Here is a 23655-nt window from a genome sequence, read left to right on the forward strand (position 1 = left end):
CCCGATATAATCGGTCTCCCTGGCGGTTTCTCTTTATTTTTATGTATCTTGGGCAGACAATATATACACGGTGCTTTAGGGGAGTCAACTTTAAGAAATAAGTATTCATCATGATCTAATAAGCTTGTGTCATACCAGACCTTCAGTTTCGTGTTTATGTTAGATTTGATCGTTTCCAGAGGGTTAGAATTAATCTTCTCATAGTATCTACTATCCCTCAGTTGTGACAATACTTCATCATTATAGTTATCCCGATCCATGACAACAATGTTGCCACCTTTGTCTGCTCTGCGTATTATTAGTTCTGGATGGTTTGTAAGTTTGCGTAATGCTTCCCTCTCATCCATTCTTAAGTTGTCTAAAAAGATTCTTTTATGATGGTGCTCTTTTCTAATTTGGTTATCAATCTCAAAATTAACTGATTTATAGAAAGCATCAACCACATTACCCGTGGACAACTGAGGTGTCCATTTAGATTTTTCTTTAAAACCACTCTTACTTGAGAGACTTGGGTTTATTTCTAGATCTTGTAAAAGAGAATTCATGGTTACTGGATCTTCTTCTGATTCTGTCAGTGAGAGCAATAATCTAGTGTCATACAATTCTTGTATAGTTAATTCACTCAGTACTGGTTTATTAAGAGTTTTCACAGCTACATCCTCTTTACTAGAGAAAAATTTTCTAAGTTTTAACAGCCGTACAAATTTATACAAATCAATTTTAGTGGTATACCAGTCTATGTTTTTAGTGGGACAGAATCCAAATCCTTTTTTTAAAATACTAGTCATACTCTCAGACAGCTTAACAGATGAAAGGTTGATTACCTCAATTTCGTTGGATCCTGAAGTTACTTCCTCCATGATCTCAGTCTCTCTCTCATCCCTGGGGCTACTTCTCCTGCGTTTGCCACGTCTCCCCCTTCTTGTCTTCCTGTTTGGTTGTTTCCAAATCTCTCCCCTATATTCCGGTTGCTTTTTCTGATTCTTCTGACCTCCACTAAAAAATTAATATTGGAGGCGGAATTATCTCCAGTCGGTGCAGCGGGAGCTTCTGTGTTATCCTCATTTGTAGATAAACTGCTTGTAGATGTATTCACAGCGGAGCTAAGAGGGGTGGGAGTTCTAACTCTACCTGACCCTTTTTGGAATAAATAGTCAAATTTACGAGCAAAAGTGAATACTCTCCCTGTTAAATAATCTTGCTCATCCCTCTTGATCCTTCTCTTAATGTCTGACTGTAAATTCGCCAGTATCTCATCTAATTTATTGTAATTTTTTATGGTTGCCTCTGGTAGGTTTAATTGCTTAATCTCGTCCTCTACAGTTTGGATTTCAACCAGTAATTTCGCTATTTTACGTTCAGCATTATCGATGAGAATTCTTATCAGGTTACATGAGCTGGTCGTTAGTTCGTGCTCCCATTTGTCAAGTAGATCTGGTTCCAAATCTTCGTAAGCTGGCAAAATAGATGACCTTAGTCCTCTCGGAATTCTATTAGTGGTTAGGTACTGGGTGAGGAGTTGGACTTGGTGCTGTCATACTTGCAGGAGTTGCATGAGAAGGGTCCATGGGTGTGTCTAGGAGCGGCTTGGGCGCAGTTGGGGGTCGACCGGGGTTTAGGGCTGAGAGGGTGGAGGCGTCGTATGTGATGCGGGTGGGGTGGGTGGGACGGGGGCCAGGGGGTCTGGCGCTGGGCGCGGTCCAGGCGCGGACGGGCGTAGACGGGCTTACCTTTGGCGCACCTTCGGCGCGCATGGGGCGCTTCCGCTGCGCGTAAACACTGCGCGATTGTCCAGCAGTCATTAATGGAGGGTGGAGGGGGGCGGAGCGTGGGCGGGGCGGCTGGAAGGCGGGAGCGTGGGGGGAGGGACGGGCTGAAGGCACAACCAAATGGCAACACGTAGAAAACAAAACACAAAGGCTAACACGCTGATATTCGGGCACAGGAAATGAAAATAAAGGTAATGGTAATGCTAATTCAAATACTTCTGTGGGCACAGTTAAGCACACAGGCACCAATTACGAGTCAAGAGTCAACATAGGCAGACACACGGCACAATCAATAAATGTATAGCAGTGCGAGGCGCTTGTGGAGGAGAGCATCGCTACGATACCCAGAAGCTGCAGGAGGCAAGGGGGAGCAACCGCTGCGTCCGGAGACAGGCTGGTCAATTTGATTTACACAAGAAAACCCCTGAATTGGGGGTTTGTTTCCAAAGAACTAAATTAAATGTGAAAAGGGCTGCACCAACATGATTGCCACCTCAATATTATACTTTTTGTTAAAGATCCCTGCCAAGCAGGGCAGGGATTTCTCCCCTCTGGAGCTGAGAAAAAAGCCTCCAAGACCAGGCAGGTTTTTCACTCCCCAATCTCTAAGGGCCTTATTTATGAAGGCCTTGCGCCGCCGGTGCGTCACTTTTTCCCATTTTAAAAGTGGCGCACCGGCTGCGCAAGGTCTTCATAAATAAGGCCCTAAATGACCAGTATTTTTGCTGCTGAATTTTGCTAAATTTACATATACAGGGCCTATTCACAAATTCCATTTTTTAAATGGAAGTAAGAAAATTTTTAAATAATTAGAAATAATGTTTACATAGGCGTACTCAGGTTAGCAGAACTAGGATGTAAATTGACAGTACTGGGCCTCAGATTGCTTGGACTGAGATTAATTTTAAAGCAGCTGAAGAAAAAGTTTTTTAAAAAAATTTTCCTCGAATGAGTTTCCAAGTTCAACTTTCTAGCATTTCTTTTTTCTCTTTCAGAAAATTAAACAAAATAGATTTTTTTTTTCATGGTACTGTATAAGTTGAATGGTCGACGCAGAGGCAAGATGGTGGCCGAACAGTCGGCTGTGTAAGCTCTCTCCCCTGAGTAATCTCCTCCCTGGAATGCTTTAAGCTGCTGTGGGCATTGGACGGGCCATGTGGCTTGAGAATCTCTTTCTGATATGATTTGGGCTATTTACAGCTCCTATTCTCATCTCATGCTCATTTCTAATCTCCCGGCTTACTTGGTGGTCCCTTGTGGCTGCCGGCCATTGTTTGGTACATCTGTCCGTGGTGCAGCCTCCCCTCTGACCTCAATGCCACGAAGACCACGAGAGGATCTAACACTGATGGCCCCGCAGATGTTTCTGGATCTGCGAAGGGCTCCGTCGGAGTGCAGCATATTGGTGTACGAACCACAAGCAATTCGGAGACAGTCTCAGATAAATCTCGAGGTACTGACCTTGGGGAGAAGTCTACCAGGCGTTTTTTCTCCCAGTGAAAAGGAGAAAGACTCAATCAGTGAAGATGGACAGGAAAGCTGCTGGCAATGCTGGGGAAACTCGAGCTCCCAGTACGGGCAAACATCAGAAATTGGCAAGTGAACGCTGGGGTGGCTGGCCACAGTACCAAGGTGAGCCAATTTAAGAGGGGTAATGTAGGGAAAGCTGGTGGGGCAGGCCTGGGGCCTATACCTGCACCCTCAATTGTGTTGAGCACAGAAGCGGCTGGCGAGCACCTAACGTCAGCCCAGATAAAGGACATATCACTATTGAGAACATCTGTCAAGAAGCCAAAACATTCTAAGCCAGGGAACTATGAGGGACAGAGTCTGGCTGAAGGAAGAGGCACTCCTGACAATCCTGATGTGCTGAATGAGACAGACTCTGGGGATTCATTTTTCTCTCTTTTGGATCCATCCAACTCATTGGGGGATGAGATCTCTTATGTTTCAAAGTGGTGTTCAGGGGGAGAGTCACCAGGTAGGGGATGGAGTGAGTTAGGCAGCCTACATTTGGAGAAAGAGGTCATTGGAATTAGAAATAGAAAATGAGGCAGAACAAAGAAGTGCTTTAGGGCTCTCTTATAAGACTATTCATTCTTCTCAGGCTTTTTTGCGGATGCAGGCAGTGTGCTAAGAAATACAACCCCAGGAGTGCTAGAGAGCTCTGAGGAAGTCTCTCTCTTGGTTATTTACAATAGTATTATGGCACACAGAGAAGAGACTAGGATACAGAGCCAAATAACTCAAGGAGTATCCCGAAAGCTGCAGATTTCTATTCACTGAGTCGCCAAGTCATGTCCATAATTTGCTGACACGATCAGTGAAGCAGAGGCTCGAATTTCAATGCTAGAATGTGAGCTTGCAGGCCAAATAACTCTCACTGATTTGCTAGGGACTCAGAAGGATGATGGGCAATGGAAGTTGGTAGACTTGGATAATCATCTCAGGTGAAGTAACCTCAGATTCTAGGCAGACCTGAGAGCCTGGAAGGGGCGGATGCTCATAAATGCATTGTTGAATTGTTCACAGAGGCATTCCCTGAGCTTACACAATGGAATAGGGATCAGGATGTTCAAAGAGCTCATTGGTTCCCCTTTAAGCAATCTGATTGCCTAGGACCGACAATATCAAAACCAAATGCAATTCTAATCTGTTTAAATAATGTTTAGGCTAGACTAGCTCTGTCTGACCTAGCACGCCCAAATAGGAAAAGGGGCGGGGAACACGTTTTTTTCGGACCTTATTGCTGTCACACAACTGTTAAGAAACACTGGAAACTCCGGCAATGAATTCCTTTGTTTCAGAGTTAGGGGGTACAGGCTTACGTTCTCAATCCTGCACAATTGAAGGTTATATATAATGATCAAATCTAGTTTTTCCCTTCAGAGACGCAAGCTAATGATCACCTGCACTCAGTCTATGCTTACATTGAGACTGGGGTGTTCATTGTAGGGCATATCTTGGAAAGTCTGTGAGTGGTATGGGTGGGAGGCAGCTTAAGTAACTTGGCACAGCAGGATATTCTTGATGGGTGTAAGATCGGGGCAGGGAGCTTTCCATCACATCGGACCCTTGGGTTCTACTGCCTGACTGATTGGGCTGGAGGTGGGGGGGCCTGCTAATGGCTGGATGGGAGAGTTGGGACAGGGGGCACTGCAAGGATGGGGGGTGTTGGGGGCCATAGGTGTGGGGGATAGGGGGTTTTCACCAGGGGTTAGGGGGGAACTGGCCATGTAGTGGTAAGGTTGGAGCAAGACAGTTTCATGCAGACTCATATTACTTTTGCTGAATTTCTTAGTAGGTAGGATCCACATTAGGCCAGATGGGAGATGGACTGATGGCTACTAGGCTCCGTATCTGTTCTTTCAATGTGTGTGGCCTCACAACAGGGCTAAAAGATAGAGAGTTGATCAGGAGCTAAGACTAATATGACCTGATGTGGTCTGTGTGCTCAAGAGACTCCTATCCGTTGGGGTAAGCGTATAATGATGGGAGAGCTGGGGTATACTTTATCAGCATGAACGCAACAGGGCACTACAACCTGAGGTGTGTCTATTCTTGCAAAGCAACCAATACTTTTATGTGGTAGGACACTTGCGGATAAGTATGGGCACTGAGTGATTGTGGAATGTGCTGCTGGCTCTAATAAATTTGCCATCTGCTTGGTTAATGTCTCTAATATGGATGAAGATTTTAGATTTGGGGTGCACTCCTATAGCTCGTAAGACTAAACCACTGTAGTTATAATTTTATTATAAGGTGCTGCGACTGGCAAGGGCTGTCCCCCCTTGTAATTCTAAAATAATGGATACACACAAACAGTGTGGCTTGAATCGGTCGCATACTATTCACCTGGTGTATAAACACCTCTTTTTATAATCCCCAAAAAATTAATTAACACAATTCTTCAGTTCATGCAACTCTATTTTCAACCATAATGTTGTCATTTAGATAACGATTTCACATAAATGTGAAGATTATAGATTTGGGGTGCACTCCTATAGCTCGTGAGACTAAACCACTGTAGTTATAATTTTATTATAAGGTGCTGCGACTGGCGCCTCCCGGTTGAGTTTTATGCCACCTACATGGACCTCCTGGCCCCGCGCCTACTACTGATCTACAAAGAGGCAAAGCGCTTAGGGTACCTCCCGGGATCGATGCGGGAAGCTTTGGTAGTGCCCCTTCTCAAACCGGGTAGGGAGGCTACTGATCCGGCGTCCTACAGACCGCTGTCGATGCTCACAGTGGACTATAAGATACTGAGCAGCATCCTGGCATCGAGGTTGCTGGTACACATGGGCTCTTTGGTCCACGAAGACCAGGCGGGGTTCATCCCCAGGCGTAACACCACCATGAACATCCGCAGATTGCTTCGTCTGCTGGAGGATAGTCATGAAGAGGCCTCCCAGCCCATGATACTGTCGATCGACCTGGAGAAGGCTTTTGATAGCCTGGAATGGAACTACCTCCATGGAGTACTTGTTGCGTTTGGACTGGGGGAAGGTTTCGCGCGCTGGACCGCAGTGCTTTATGCCTCGGCGGTGGCGAGAGTGAAATCGGGCCCGTTGATATCCCGGCGATACTCGGTGGAGCGCGGCACGCGACAGGGTTGTTCACTATCTCCTCTGTTGTTTGCGCTGGCGGTGGAGCCCCTGGCGCTGTCGCTTCGCACCGGTGCCCACTATGGGGGGCTACGCACCGTTGGGGGGCAGCAGTTCATTTCCCTCTACGCGGATGACCTGCTGTTGTTTCTGGAAGATGCAGAGGAAGCACTGGCCGCCGCCGATGCAGTACTTACGTCTTTTGGCGCGTTGTCGGGCCTGCGGGTGAACTGGTCGAAAACCTGCTTGTTCCCGGTTCGTCACGGGGCACCCCGGCCTGACACATCCAGGGGGATTCGGTGGGCGCCCAGCTGCTTCAAATACTTGGGAGTCCATATTTACCATTCCCCCGCCGATGTCCTGGAGGGCAACATATCTCGTTGTGTCCGGGCATTGAAGGGCAGCATGTTGTTCTGGGCTACTCTGCCGCTGTCAGTGGCGGGACGAATAGCGCTACTCAAGATGGTGGCGCTCCCCCGACTCCTTTATTATTTCAGAACGTTACCGATATGGATTCCACCAGCTGAATTCAGGCGTTTGAGGTCACTCATGGTTGCATTCCTTTGGGGACCGGGCCGCCGCCGGGTTGCGCTTCAGACCCTTATGAGACCAAAAGCGGAGGGGGGACTAGCGGTCCCGGATTTTGAGACGTATTACCTGGCCGCCCAACTGCAGACTTACACTCAGGAGGTGGCGAGGGAATTCCGGGGCCCGGAGGAGGGGAGAGGCCTGGGTGTTCCCCGGCACGTTCTCTCCTACATCGCGCTCCGGCAGAGGATAGCAGTGAGGGATCTCACGCAGGAGGAACGTACTATTAGACTGTGCTGGAATCGTGCTCAGCGCAAGCTGGGAGTGGGCCACCCATACGCCCCCGAGATCCCACTGGGAATGCTTACTGCGCTCCCCCATGGCGGCGATTGGTCCCAGTTGCGTGCATGGGAGGAGGCGGGTATTCAGGTCTTAGGTGACCTGTATGAGGATGGAGTACTCCTACCCTTTCAGACACTATTGGATCGCTACGATATCTCCAGGGGGGACTACCTATTGCACGCGGCGGTCACGAGAGCGCTGCAATCACATTGGCGGACTGGCCTGGAGGAACCTCCGTTGTCCTCGACGTGCCAATACGTGATGATGGCAGCTGGCACGGTTAAAGCCGTGACATGCTTGTACACTAGGATGACCCAGGAGCAGCTGACTCCCCTAGAGGCGCTCAAGACCAAATGGGAGGCGGACATAGGAAAACACATCCCGGAGACCACATGGGCTCAGCTGCTGCGCCGTGCTTGGAAGAGTACGCGCAGCGCTAGATTCCAGTTGGTTCACTTTTACATTCTGCACCGTGCATATCTCACCCCGGAGAAGATACAGAAGTACTTTGCCGCTGACACTGCGGCTTGCCCGAGATGTCAGACAATTGGAGCGGACCTGACCCACATGCTATGGTCTTGCTCTGCCTTGTCCTCTTACTGGACGACGGTTGGGGACACCCTTAATGAGGTTACGGGGCGGACCCTCCAGTTCGACATGGCAGTGATGCTTTTGCACTGGTTCCCGCACACCCCCAAGACGCGAGTGACCAGCAAGTTTATAGATATGGGACTTATCCTGGCCAAACGTGAATTGACGCGGCGCTGGAAGGCACGAGTTGGTCCGACGAGCACTAAATGGCGCACTGAATTACTCAAATGGGCAGAGGGGGAGAGCACCCTGCGTTACCAATTGGCGAGGCGACAGCAGAATGATAAAGCGCTGGAATCTGCACAGGCGTGGGAGACACTGGTGCAAGCCCTGCGAGATCATAATTCCTCCAGCGACACGGACAGTGACGCCGCTGAGCTCCCCGCGTCCCTGTAATGCGATAGACTTTTAATATACTCCTACATGCTCCAGTTAGTCTTCTCCTACACGCTCACAGTTGAACTATTATTGCTACTGCACTGATGGTGAGGGGGGGGGGTTGCTGGGCGGACTACGCATACTGCTCATACCACAAACCTTTGCTCCTATATCACTGTTGTTCTGCCTTCGGAATGGTGGGTGGGCCTTGCTACGTTCGGGGCGGAGGGAAGGGGGGCTTTCTTTTTGAGTTTCTGGGATTGTTACTTCTCAAGTTTTTATCATTTCCTTCAAAATTAAAAGCGGAACTGAACTACATGGCGATGATTATCCGCATCGGCCTTTGCTGGGCTGCAGTGTCTATGTTGTACCTACTTTGCCGCCCGACCTCCGGGTTGTGGGCTGAATGGCCGTGTAACAGTTCCGCAATAAAAAAAATATTTAAAATAAAAAAAAAAAAAAAATAAATAAATAAATAAAAAAAAAGGTGCTGCGACTGGCAAGGGCTGTCCCCCCTTGTAATTCTAAAATAATGGATACACACAAGCAGTGTGGCTTGAATCGGTCGCATACTATTCACCTGGTGTATAAACACCTCTTTTTATAATCCCCAAAAAATTAATTAACACAATTCTTCAGTTCATGCAACTCTATTTTCAACCATAATGTTGTCATTTAGATAACGATTTCACATAAATGTGCATAACTTTTAGAAATCAATAAAAGTAAATCTTCATTGTCATATATACAAATGTACATGGAACAAATTTCATTTCGATATTAGGCAGATGTAGGTACACAGGGAGGAAACCTAAGGTATTTAGGGCACTACAACTGCTTCTATCTGATCATGAGTTAATTGATGTTTGGTCTCAAATGAGGTATCCCGACCCTGGTTTTGCTTATTATTCCTGTCCACACAGACCCCCTGAATTAGGTCGCCCGCCCACTCCCTCCACATCGGTGAAGAGTCTGGGAGTAGTCATCGACAGGGATCTTTCACTGAAAACCCAGGTGGGCACGGTGGTATCCTCCTGCTTCTACCAGCTCCGCAGGATAAAGAAAATTATTCGGATGCTAACCCAGTCGGCTTTGTTCCAGGTGGTGATAGCTTTAGTACTATCACACCTGGATTATGCCAATTCAATCTATTTGGGCCTCCTGCTTTATCTTGGCAAATGTCTCCAACTGGCCCAGAATCAAGCTGCCAGATTGATCCACCAGCAGCCCCGTTGGCAGTCAGCCAGGCCCCTGCTAAAACAACTCCACTGGCTCCCTTTCCCTCAACGAGTAGAATTTAAAACAGCATGTATCGTTTTCAAATCTTTCCATGCTCGCAGTCCCCAATTTATCAATACCCTTCTGCCTAGGTACACACCTTCCCCCAATCTTCGATCTGCCAATGTTCTTCTTTTGGTTATGCCGACATTCAAACTGCAACGTCAGGGCAGACACAGGTTTGCGACCCTTGCTTCCAGACTCTGGAATTCCCTCCCTCTGGGGATCCGCTCCTGCACCGACCTTTTAGTGTTTAGGAAGCAGCTTAAGACCTGGCTCTTCTCTATGGCCTGGGCATAACCCTTTTGTCCAACCTGGGTTCCTGCTAGTCAGCGCCATGAAACCCCTGGGTGTACGCACACTATATAAAAGGCTATTAACATGACATAACATAACACACAAGAAATTTGTTAGATTAGACTAATTTTTTTAACATCTGTGACACATGCAGCAGAGGATAAAATACAGACTTATCCAAGAGTCTCGTCTGACTACAATCCCTTGCTGCTTGATATCCTGGCTCAGGGCTTCTTCCGGCCTCAAAGGTCTTTCTCTTTAGATAGGAAACTTTTATTAGATGCTTTGTTTGTCAGTCATATTAAGCAGTGGATAGTACAATTTTTGGAAATGAATTACCATATGCTGCTTGCTCTGTGGTGTGGAATGCCTTAAAGGCAGGTCTTAGGGGGGAAGTCCTTAGTTTCGGTCTTCAAATACAGAGACAGTATAAGCTTTTGATTCAGAGCATATACGATGATCTTAGAAAGGCTGAACTTAATCTTATACATTGTTTGCAGGTTAATGGGTCAAATACGTGGATACAGACTGAGGTTGCCTGCTGCAGGGCCAGGATCAATTCATATTGGTCTAATTAAATTGCCAGTAAATACCAAGTATTTAGAAGGGAATGTTATGAATATGGTGAGGCCACAGGAATTTGTTTGGCGAAATGGCTCAGGGGTAAGGAGGTTAAGCATGCAATAGCTTCTTGTGTAGAATCATCTGGGAAGTTAGTGGAGACACCTTCAGATATTCTCACAGTATTCAGGACCTTTTATGAAGATCTATATACAGAGGGTGGGGAAAACTGGAACTCGGGGTGAGATGCACTATCTCACTGGATGAGCTTGGAGAAGCTTTTAATTTATTAGCTCCAGGCAAAGCATCAGGCCCCAACAAATTGCCCGTGGAATTCTATAAAACCATTTTCCAAGAATTAAGAACAGATATATTGATAACTTCCCAGGAGGCACAGAAGGGGCAGGCTCCATCAACTTCGGACTCTGTGAATATGGTTATTTAAAAGAAAAATAAATAAACCATCCACACTGCCGAGGTTGTATAGACCCATTTCTTTATTGCATTGTGATGATAAAATCTAAGCAAAGATCCTGGCTATGTGTTTAGCTAGGGTTATTACCCTGCTAGCTGATTCGCTAACATGTCTCTATTCCAGGATGAGGCACGGTCAATCACTTAAGTGGGGTAGTGACTTTATTCGATCTGGCTAATGTGCATCAAGCTCCATTGGGATTGGTGCTACTGGACACAGAAAGGCATTTGACCGTGCCTCTTGGGGGTTTCTATGAACGATTATGAATAGGCAAGGTTTTAGGTTGAGCTTTAATAATTCTGTAAGAGCTATGTATAGAACACTCACTGCCCGAATCTGTTTGATGGGTTTAGAATTAGAGTCAGTTTCTATTTCCAGGGGGACGAGACAGGGATGTGCATGCTCTACTTAACTGTTTGCTCTATTTGTTAATCCGTTTAGACTATGCTGGAATGTAGCACAATTATTAAATCAGTTCAGTATAGGCAGGAAGAGTATCAAGTGTTTGCCTATGTTAATGATGTTGCCATTGTTACTCCACAACCAGCAGTAGCTATGCTGAAAATAAAGCGACTGGCTCTTCAACTCGGACAGTCTTCCGGCTACAAATTAAAAACTGCTAAACCCAGATAATCTGCACCAACCAACCTTCTATTAATGATCCAAGGTTCACGTATAAAGCAATGTACCCTGGCATCAAAATCAGAACGTGCCTGGACAAATTGGTAGTAGTGAATTGGGGTCCTTTGTTGGCTGGAATTAAAAATTAGTTTCACACAATTGAGTGCCTGCACCTTTTACTGGTCGAAAGGTGTAATGTCTTAAAAATGAATGTGCTACCTAAGGTGCTTTATTATTTTAGGTTGGTACCACTGGAGTTTAGCCATGGTCTGCTGAAGAACTTCCTGTCAATCTGTGCAAGGTTTATATGGGGTCAGAGGAAAGGCATGTCCCCGCATCATGCATTCTAATATGGATGCCAGTGTCTGGAAGACCCAGACACCTCCACCATATTAACAAATGTTCTGCCCAGTTGACTCATCGACCGGGCGGAAAACCAGCGGACGGTCTTTCCATCCACCGGGGTCCCCCCCGCCATAGTAATGTAATGTGGCAGGAGGAATTTGCATGAGGCAGGGGGAAATGTTGGACGGATCGCCTCCTCCATGCATGTGGGCGGTGACGATCTGCCCGACATACTAACGGGCCCCCTAGAGTCTCGGTTGAAAGGCCACGAAGGAAGCATACACAATGTAGAACCACACAGATTAAAGAACAGACAACTGTCAAGCCAGAAGGATCCAGTAATGCTAATAACGCTGCCCAATAGCCCTTACAACTTGAAGCATCATCCACAATATGAAGACCCAACTAAAGACCTAAAAGCAACGGACACCATCATACTCTTTCTGAATACAAATGAAGGGCAAGAGTCTGGGCTACCCAACTCCCCTGTTAACTGGGTTTAAAAATGAATCTTCTTCGGGCGTGGCCAAGATGGCGACATGAGCAGATGGAAAGCTCTGAAGCTCCTGCCAATGGCCTATCATAGCACCAGCTTTCGGGCCCATTCAGCAGAAGTCGGCCGAAGCCTTTATGGCGGTTCCATCCAGGAAACTCGAGAGCAAACTTTTGGCGTTGGTGGCGGTGGCGGAGTAGGTGCCCATCGCCTGCGGCCCGGGGACACCTAGCTGCGTGGCCTCGCTACGAGGGGGAAGCAACAACTTAGAGGCTGGAGGCGAGATCCGGTGGGGTGCGGCCCAACGGAGCTGGACATAGTGGAGTGGACCCTGAGGCCACGGTGGCAGTTGCTGTGGGTGGCCGGTGGGGCTCCCACGGCCGAAGCCTTGAGTAGCGCGGGGAGGCCATACCCGGGCTGCCATTTTGTGGAAGTGCAGACTTTGTACCAGCGGAGCTGAGTGAGCGGCCTAGCTGAGTCATCCGCTCAATGAGAATGGCATAGGGTGTGAGTAGCACTGCGACATTGGTGACATCAGAGGGCGAGCTGTGCAGCTGGGGCTCCTTGCTGAACATACCCGGACTCGGCGAGGTCTGACAGCCGTGACCTGCGGCCTAATTGCGGGTGATGCGGTGGCTCCTTAGCACCTCAGGGGGAGCGGAGGTCTTTGGAGATGCGGCCAGGAAGTATCGTAGTGCAGGCCTGGGAGGTCCTCTTGGGCTGCAGGGGTGAGAAGAGCCCGGTGGCCGTCGGAGGCTGCAGCACAACTCTGGTAAGAGGCAGAGGACGACTGGGCGAGGCGCCGAGGACCGCCAACTTGCTGCTGCGCTCACTGTTGAACCCCGGCCTGAGGGGCTGTGTGACGCAGTACCTCCCCCGGTGTAGTGTGCCTGACGGCGCGACGCCTGAGGGGCAAGACTGTGGTTCCAGCAAGTCCGGGGGCATTGAGCTGGACACTAGCGAGTGGGAGCCGGCGGTGGCAGGCTGGAGGACTGGGGTCCAGTGAATCCCTGCGGCAGTGGAGTGCAGTGAGGCCGGGGCGCTGCACCAGCCCCTTCTCGTGTGGACGGCAGCGCATCTGGCCTGGAGGCGTCATGGGAGCGCAGCACCGGAGCCGCCGAGAACGTCCTTGCAGCAGTGCGTTGGGGCTACATTGATTGATTGCCCGGGGTGCATCTGATTTTACCGCAGAGGTGGCCAGAGGTACCGGCGAGAGTGGCAGACGCATGGGCGAGTGGCGCACTCATGGCCCCTACTTGCCCTGCCTGCCGCTGGAGCCAGCTAGTGGAGCCCGGGGCGGTTTATGGCCTGCTAGAGATCGGAGCTGGTGCATGGAGAGGGTTGCACCGCCGGGCAGAGTTGAGGAGCGGCGGCAGGCTGTCGATTTGGAGGAGCCTGGGCCCTGGAGGTTGGGGGTGCAGCAGAAGTCCGGGCCTCTCCGGGAAGTTACGAGCATGGAGTCGGTTCTGCTGAAGGACCGGCGGGGACCCCGAGGAGCGGCGGACTCACTCCGACTCCTGGACTGCTGAGTCGGGTTGGTGAGGCTTTGGCGACTTTGTGGAATTGTGGGGTCTCCCGCTCCTGACTGTGGGAGACAGAGCTTGACATTCTGTTGGTGTGGAGGAGTTCTGTTGGGGGAGTATACACCTGACTTTGTCACAGCTTGAGGAGGTGGGCAGGCTCTCCATTTTTGCCCACGTGCGACGGCCTTTCCAGTGATTTGGCGGAGTTCTGGTGGTCCTGTTGGGGCCTAAAAACAGTAGGGCAGACCCCTGGGCCTGGTTTGACAGAGCAGATCAGAGGAGGTCATGGTTCATGAGACACGGTGGTGCCGGGAGTGGGCGATGTCCACTACCAGAGGGCGTAGAGATAAAACAGTAAAGGATATCTTTGCCAAGGTTCAGGCGAGTCAGCAGCACAGTGCCATGGCCTCTGCCCCCTAGGTCCGTAAGCTGGCTTGGAGCCTATTACTAAGGCCTTTCTAGAGTTCTTGTTCTCCTCCTTGCGGGAGGACATCCACACCTTAAAAAAGGAGTTCGCAGGAGAAATCAGGGAGGTGCGCAGAGAGGTGGACGGAATCGGTGAGCGTATAGCCGAGCTTGAGAACAAGAGTGATGGGAAGGACACTGAAATAGTGGCTTTGCAACAAGAGATACTCCCGATACACGACCAACACGTGGACTTCCAGACACACCTAGAGGACCTAGAGAACCACTCCCGGAGACACAATATCAGAATCCAGAATGTGGCGCTGGCTGACGAGACGAGGGACCTGTTTCGCTTCTCGACAGAACTCTTCAATCACATATTGGGGTGCCCCCTGGAGTCAGAGCTGCGCCTCGACCGAGCACATAAGGTGGGGCCACCGCGGGCTTCTCCGGCGCCTCCACCGGACATCTTGGTCTGTGTACAAGACTTTCATACAAAGGAAGAGATCCTCCAAATGGCCAGGCAGATGCATCCATTAGCTTTTCAGGGCCAGTCGCCGGTCCTATTTCAAGATCTCTCGGCTTTCATGTCACAAAAGCGCAGACTTTTCAAGCCTGTCATGACCCACCTGCAGCAGCGAAACATCTCTTATAGCTGGGGTCACCCGTTCCGTCTGGTGTTCAAGCTGGACAATAAGCTTTACCAGTTGCGATCAGTGTCTGAGGCCTGCCGCTTGCTAGGCATTGATCTGCCTGCCGAGAAGAGTGAGGGGGCAAGCCAGTCCACCGCCATTGATGACTCTAAGCCCCAGTGGAGACAGCCAGGCAGACGGTAGCGAGTGAAGAAACCTCCAGTGGGCGTGTGTGTAGGGCCAGCGAGCTGCGGTGGAAGCGGTCGCATCAGACAGGAACCCTTCTCCGACTGGCTGATCGCCATGTTTTATTTTCAGGCCGGCAGTTTATTTACCATGTTACTCAGGTCGTTGGAGGGAGGGGGACCACCGGAAGTACAATGGACTACCCTGAGTCATCTTTTTTCAAATCATCTGGGGATGATGGACACTATGATTGTGCTTATCTTGTTGCGTTTTGGGGGGGTTGGGGTGGGGTAGTTGGGGGGAGGGTTCTGTTGTTCCAGGTCCACCGAACACCGGAGGTTATGCTAGGTGCCCCGAGCTTGAGTACCTTGGAGAGGCGGCTTGTTCAGGGAATACATCATTCACAGACAGGTGTATCCCCGCAGCCTTCCTGACCCTTATCCAATAGGTGCCAGCTACAGAACTTAAAGTCCTTACGCTAAATATGAGGAGGTTGAACAATCTGATAAAGCGCAGGGCTGTCCTTTCACTACTAGAGCATTCCCAGGTGGACATATGCCTTCTACAGGAGACGCACTTGTTACGGAAGGATAACCACCACCTCCGATCCCGGAAGTTCCCATTACAATTATTTTCTTCTAACGCTACGAAAACCGCAAGTGTCGCAGTTCTGGTGACCCAGAGATTCAAGGGTAAAGTGCTGCACATGGGGGCAGAGATTATGGGACGGTTGTTGACATACAGATTCTCCTTGGACGCATCCACGTTCACTATTGGCTCTGTTTATGCCCCCAATGAGGGTCAGGATCGTTTTTTCCACCTGGCCATCCCTGAAGCCTCCAATAGGACAGACAGTCATATTTTGCTGGGGGGAGATCTCAACCTGGTTTTCGAAAACACTTTAGACAGGTCAGGACAGCGCACTTCCCAGTCAGGTGCCCACACTCCTGAGGGACTATCCTGCTTGCGCGAGTTAGGCTTAGTGGATCTGTGGCGCTGCTTTCACCCCGGAAGCCGCGAATACTATACTACTCTAACGCACACAAAACATATGCCCACTTAGACTATCTACTAGCTTCCTCTTCTGTGCAAGCGTTTGCGACAACTGTAGAAATTGGGATTGCATCTCTATCAGATCACGCACCGGTGACCGTCGTCCTCTCCCGTCCTCCTGCCTTGCGCACGACACGAAGCTGGCGTCTCCGGGAAACATTACTGCACCGTAAGTAGGTTGTTGCATGGATACAGCAAACTATTGCTGACTATCTCTCACACAATAGTAACGCGGACACCACATTAGCGACACAATTGGCGGCTCTGAAGGCAGTAATACGGTGCAAATTTAAAGGCATGCATATGAGGGTCCCCCAAGGAAGGTGGGTCGTCCACGGAGAACACGTTGAGAGGCAGAGGGCCATGCGCATCTCCCAGGTCACCTGGTCTGGCATCTTGCCTTTGTGTGCAACAGCATCACCTTATTGGCTGTCACTCTCTCCCACATTGACTTGCTGGTCGCAGTGTCACCAATGATGCCAAACACTGTGCTCTGGACTCTGTTGACTAAAACTGCAAGGCATCACATCTCCTTCTGTGAACTTTGGATTCCCCACATTTTTGTACAGCACCTAACACCTACTCATATTTCACTCACAAGATGCAAAATTATAAGAAACAAACACAATACGTATTGATGTTGAAGTTTTTTTACCTGGAGTCAACAACATACGTTTTGGGATATGTCAAAGTATGCCAGAGTGTTGAACAAACACAAGCCACCCATACACTGGGATCTGAGTCTGGTTGTGGACACTCATTGGTCACAATGTATGATGAACTACATACATTGTGGTAAATACTCACACGTGATGGTTACTATCTGCTGAGGAGGGGTTGCCATACTGCTCTGAAAGACAGTTACGGAAGAGTCTTATGAAGGTGTACAGGTCATGGGTAATGTGTCGGTGTCCAGGGAGGGACTACCAGGTCTGTTTCTTGATGTGGGATAACTATCACCCGCATGCACTTGTACTGTGGATGTGATGAATGTTCCCCAGGGCAAGGGTGGCTGGACGGACTACAGGAAACGTTGTGTTGGGGAGACGTCCATATTTGTTTTTTGGGTTGTGGTTGTGGGGTGACTACTGAGTGTGGCTGAGGAGTATGAATGTCTGCCTGCAGTTGACAGTGGGACTCTCATACAATCAATCAAACAGGATATTTGTAAAGTGCGCTACATACCCGTGATGGTTTCAAGGAGCTGGGTGTCGGGGAGGGGGCTGCTACTGATCGAAGAGCCAGGTATTGATGAGTTTTGTGAAGGGCACCAGCTCCTGGGTCTGATGTAGGTTGGTTGGGAGAGTGTACTAGGTCTTGGTGGCGAGTTGGGAGAAGGATCTGCCACCGGAGGTGGATTTCTGGATGCATCGAACAGTGGCGAGGGTGAGTTTAGCAGACCGGAGGCTGTGGGTGGGGGTGTAGAAGCTGAGTCGGTCATTGAGGTATGCTGGTACAGCGTTGTGTAGGCCTTTGTGTGCGTGGATGTGGAGCTTTAAGGTGATCCTCTTGTTGACGGGGAGCCAATACAGGCCTCTCAGGTGGGGTGTGATGTGACTGTGTTGGGGGCGTCGAGGATCAGTCGTGCCGAGGCATTCTGGATGCGTTGCAGCCGTCTCAGGAGCTTGGTTGATGTTCCTCCGTAGAGGGTGTTCCCGCAGTCCAGTCTGCTGGTGACGAGGGCCTGGGTGACGGTTTTTATTGTGTTGGAGGGGATACATTTGAAGATCCTGCAGAGCTTTCGGAGGGTGTGGAAGCATGACGCGGAGACGGCGTTGACTTGCTTGGTCAGGGAGAGGGCGGAGTTGAGGACGACCCCCAGGTAGTGTGCGTGGTCGGTGGGTGCTGTGCCTGTTCCTAGCGATGTTGGCCACCAGGAGTCGTCCCAGGCTGATGGGGTGGTGCAGAGGATGAGGACCTCCGTCTTGTCTTTATTTTGCTTCAAAATGTATATGGCCTGGAATCGCTAGATGTCCAGGACTCCAGCGTGCACTACAGTAAAAAAGTTTTCCAATCAAACGTTTTTCACAAGAACATTTATCGATGATATATCAGAAATTATTCATTTGAAATGTATATGCTTTTTATACAATCATTCAAATCATTGAACTGAACAAAACATTACATCATGTATATATATTTGAACTCGATTACATTCTTGAAGACTGCACCTGGAAAGATGGCATCATATATTACAAACGATATATTGATGATGTTTTTATAATTTCGAAGAAATCTGTCGCAGAATTAGAACAGAACATCAAAAGTTTGAATCTTGTTAATCCCAGGATACAGTTTACAAGTCAAATGAGTTCTACATCTATACCATTCTTAGACGTCTTGGTTGAAATATCTGGAAACGCAATCCAAACTAGATTGTACAAAAAGCCTACTAACAAAAATACGGCACTAATTTATGGAAGTTTCCATCCAACGAATCTGATTAACAACCTCCCAATTTCTCAATTTATGAGAATTAAGAGGATATCATCTGATGATGTACAATGTAAGGAAACCCTTGAATAACAAAAGCAACGGTATCTGGATAGAGGCTACCCCAGAAAACTGTTGGAGGCACAAATTGACAAGGTTAAGGCAATACCCAGAATGGAACTACTTGAGAAAAAAGACAAAATGGTGAACAAAAGGATGGTCTTCGTATCAAAGTACTCGACAGCATCGAGGGACATAAAAAGAATAATACAAAAGAGATGGGAGATCATACAAGCTGAAAAGGACTTTGGAATGTTGTTTACTCACAAGCCATTATTCGCATACAAGAGGGCACGTAATCTTAAAGAACTCCTCAGTAAACCCATTGAAAGTGATGAAACAAGTCAGCATACAGTAATCCACAAAGGGACTATGAGATGCTACAACTGCAAAAATTGTAATAATGTCATAACAGGGGAGGTATTATTACATCCACGGACAGGAGAAAAGATTCATCTCAGACACTGAGCAAATTGCAATGCCGAACACGTTGTGTACTCAACCAAATGTCCATGTGGACTATTGTATATTGGTAAAACAGACCGCAAACTAAAAACACGACTTTCTGAACATAAGAGTCGCATACATAACAAGAATCTCACGTCCCCGCTGGCGAAACATTGGATCGAGATGGGCCACACAATAGCCCAATTGCGATTTCAGGTAGTTGAACTTGTGCCTCAACGCTTGGGATTGAATAACGCTAAAATCCTCCTCCAAAGAGAAACCTTTTGGATACGTAAATTGCAGACACTGGCTCCAAATGGACAACGATAAAATTGAAATGGTTTGTTACCTTTGAGAACTCTTAAAAGTACAAAATGTCTTAGATAGGGCTATCTGACCTCAAAGGGCTTCTAATGCACAGTGGTACCTATATATTCTTAGACACACTCACACCTACAGCAGCGCTTCAGCGAATGTGGTTAACTTTAGTATGTAAATAGGCAGGTCATACATATGATTTCTTATTTTCATTGGATGTTTTTTATTGGATGATATTATCTTTTTGGATACAGCAACGTATTGTGTAACCATGTTGATTTACAAAGATGTGTATTCATAAATGTCCTGTATTTAGTTTATTTATGTTTATAGCTCACCAAAATGCTAAAGATTTAAGTGAAATTCACTAAATATGACTTATTGTATTTATAAGTCTACCTATGACTAACAAGAGGACTTCTGAATAGCGCAACCGGCATTTTTTGCCACAATTTAAAAACGTACTCCCGACTAAATATAAGCTAGGACTAAATATAAGCTAAGATAACATACACTTTAGCAATGGCGGCCATTCACTACGTATCCAACAGTCCTTCTTCTATCTTAAAACCCTCATTATACACAAGAAAAGGGACTATGGCAACAACGTTTGAGTACGATTTCGCAAACCGGGCAGGAACGCCGTTCGCAGCGGGATTATTAAGGCAAGGTAAGAGGATACGCAAAAATATTGCTTCTTTATGTGGTAATTACAAGATACTTGATGTATGAACCGCATATTAAACCGCGTTTTTTCCCGTTTTTTCATTGTTTCAGCCTCTAAGATGGAGCATTCTTAAGCGAGACCGTTGGTAACAGCGTTAAGGCTCGCAGGTAATTATTTCATAACTATCAGGACCCAGGTCCATTGCGGTTACAACCCGGTAATTTTTGCAACACTGAAAAAAATTTCGTTCTTTTCTAGACCCACTATTATTTTGGCAGCAAACAAGACCCGTTGGTGAGCAATAAATATTTATTACGGTGCCGTCATACAATTTTTCTGGTGTTTATATCACGCTAAGACGTGATACATGAAATACTTATATTTAAATATTTTTTACAGACCTCCTGAAATTACGATACAGGTAAATTACTTTCTTACCTTTAGAGTTTCCATAACTCCTGTTTAAATGAATCGAAAATTAAGTTGACTTTGGTTGTAACTGATTTTTTAGATTGATCCCAAAGCAACGGTATACTCTACAAATTTCTTCAAACGACCCTTGGATCATGGTAAGATCCACTAATCTCCATTCTAAATAGCCCAACAACCCCCACGACATCTTCAGTTATTAAGTTTCCTTTTTCTTTTCTTTCTTTCAGCAGACCCCTGACGAAGGGGTATGGACCCCGAAATGCATTGGGTTTTTAGAATATATTGCATCATGAAATATATATACATGATATAATGTTTTGTTCAGTTCAATAATTTGAATGATTGTATAAAAAGCATATACATTTCAAATGAATAATTTCTGATATATCATTGATAAATGTTCTTGTGAAAAACGTTTGATTGGAAAACTTTTTTACTGTAGTGCACGCTGGAGTCCTGGACATCTAGCGATTCCAGGCCATATACATTTTGACACGCAGTTTGCAGGCACTGATCTAGCGTAGCACACCTATCTTACAAACGATTAAGTACACATTCAAAACAGAGTGCAATACCTAAATCTATTCATTGTTTATTTTGCTTCAGCCTGCTGTCCATCTTCCATTCTGCAACGGCCTTCATTCCCCTGTGGAGGTTGGCTTTGGTGTTGTGGAATTTCTTTATTATGCATGATTAATTAAAACCGTTGCATACATTAAAACTTATTTTAAAACACCTGATCATATATACTTAAAATCCTGTAATAAAGTCCACATATTTAATTTCAATTACTCATTAAAAAAGGACAAAGTTGAGATGGAAGAGGGTGAATGTCACTGCTATTTGACTTCTCTAAAGTGCCATTTTTGGCCTTTTACCAGTGGGACGCATGTTGTTGTAAAAAGGGTCATGGCCGGTGTAGGAAGAATCCTCAATGTCATTGCCTTGACTCTTGTTTTCTATTGTCAGTTTGCGACATTTCGTTAAGAGGGACCTCTACGGAGAGTTTGTAATTTAATTCACTGTGGAAAGCCTTTTTTGACCACTTTTTACTATTTTAAATGTAACGAAAATAGATAGAGATTTTTAGGACGTTGGCTCCGTTAGTGACTCTTCTCCCTGTTGTTCTATTTACTGGGTTTGTCCATTTGGCAAAGATTCTGTTGTTGAGTGTTCCAAGGGCAACGTACGTAAATTTTTCAGGCGCTTAGCTGTAATGTCGAAAAACTTTGTTAGTCGACAATTTAGCTGCACTCTCTCTGGGTTGAAACTCAGCAGAGCCGCTTGTCTACGAGTCCTAACTCCATATTGGTTGAACACAGGTTTTAGAAGGCTTAATCTTATGTCTCTTAGGTAATTGCAAGTGCACATGACATGTAATAGGTCCTCCACTCCGCAGCCGCAGAGGCGACAGGGCTGATCACCGCCTTTTCTCTCCCAAGGAGGAAGAAACTGATTTATTGCACCAATCCCCAAGCGGAGTTTTAAGAATTTTTCCTTTGTAGTTGTTTTTATTCCGATTTTCAAGTAAGATTGCGGTTTTAGCGCTTTATACATGTTCAGTACTACCCAACCGTGAGATCGTTTGGATAGCGAGTTTTTATCTACTGCAACTGACAGTTGTCTGGATACCTTTGTTACGTTTTTTTAAATACAGAGTGTGCCACTGTAATACTCCAGATGTCTGTCAGTCCTAACAGTTTGATTGAGTCCTGCAGGTACTCTCTGGCTGGTGATTTTGTAGGATGGAATAACTCTGTCCATATATGGCTGTTCAGGGATCCTTCTGCTGCTTCTTTGATTTTATGCCAGCATTTCACGTATGCTCCCCTTCTTTCGATTGATTGTTTTTGTAGCCCAAACTCCAACCGTATTTGGGCCGGGGAAGCATACCTAGGGAGGTGAAAGATGGATCGATATGCATTAGTTATTGTATTTTCTACAGCTTTTGCGTCTTTGCCCTTCATTGCTGAGCTACCGTATGTTATTGTTGGATGAAGTTTTGCTTGCAGGACTTTTAATAATGGGTCAAGTGTTAGGTCCGGCAATAGCTTCTTTAGAGGTTTTATTGCCAAGTATGTCATTACCCCTTTCCTCCGTACGGATTCTATCTGTGTTTTAAATGAGTTGTTTTGGTCTAGTATTAATCCTAGGTATTTGTAGCTGGGTGTCTGGTCTAAGCGGTGCCCATCCAGGACCCAATTGAAACCTTTCTTCCTGTGATGATTTACTGCCATTATTCTTGTCTTACTATAATTTATTTTCAAGGCGTTCTGTTCTGAGAAGCTATGGGTCACATTCAGTAGATGCTGTAATCCAATAGGAGTTCGACTTATCAGAACCAAATCGTCGGCATATAACAGGTTTGATAAGCTTATGTTTCCTAATTTTGGAGCATGGTTTTTACACTTGTCCAATTCCCCCGGTAAGTCTGCTAGGTAAGGTTAAAAAGCGACGGGGCTAAAACGCCCCCTTGTTTTAACCCTTTTGATGTGGGGATTTCTTTTGATACGTGAGTCCCTGCACCTAGCTTTATCCTTACCCAGGTATTTGTATGCAGATGCCTTAACTGGTCCAGAAGCGGAGGTGGTATTCCCATCCCTAGTAGTTTTTGCCAGAGCTTTGTCCTTTCCACATGGTCAAAGGCAGCTGTAAAGTCTTTGAAGGAGAGGAACAGGGGGTATTTCCCCTGTTTTGCTGCATCCATTAGTAAAGTTAACACCATCATATTTGTTACTGTTCCTTGACCTTGACGGAACCCGGTTTGTGTTGGTGAAATAATGTGGTTGTCTGAAGCCCATGTTGTTAGGTCGTTTAAAATAAGCCCCGCAAAATATTTGGCTTCGGTGTCAATGAGGGCTATCATTCGATAGTTTTTTGGCTCTGACCTCTTCCCTTGTTTGTATATTGGGCTTATGATTGAGCCTCTCCAAGACTGTGGAATAATAGATGTTTCAAATGCATATTTAAAGACGGGTTCTAGTGTGTTGCTCCAAAATTCACGATAATTTTTGTAAAGCTTTGGCGGAATGCCATTAGGGCCAGGGGCGCCTGCCGGTCTTCCCTTTGCTATTTGTTTCTGAATTAAGGTTGTTTCTAGGCTACTGGGCTTCTCTTTTGTCAGTTTCAGTGTCAAGTCCCTTTTCCTTGGTAGTTGGGAGGATGCTTGGGAGAATTTTTCATCTGAATGGACGTGATTAAGGTATAGCTTCTC

This window comes from Lissotriton helveticus, chromosome 5_1 (genome assembly GCF_964261635.1).
Source record: "Lissotriton helveticus chromosome 5_1, aLisHel1.1, whole genome shotgun sequence".
Classification (NCBI taxonomy): domain Eukaryota; kingdom Metazoa; phylum Chordata; class Amphibia; order Caudata; family Salamandridae; genus Lissotriton; species Lissotriton helveticus.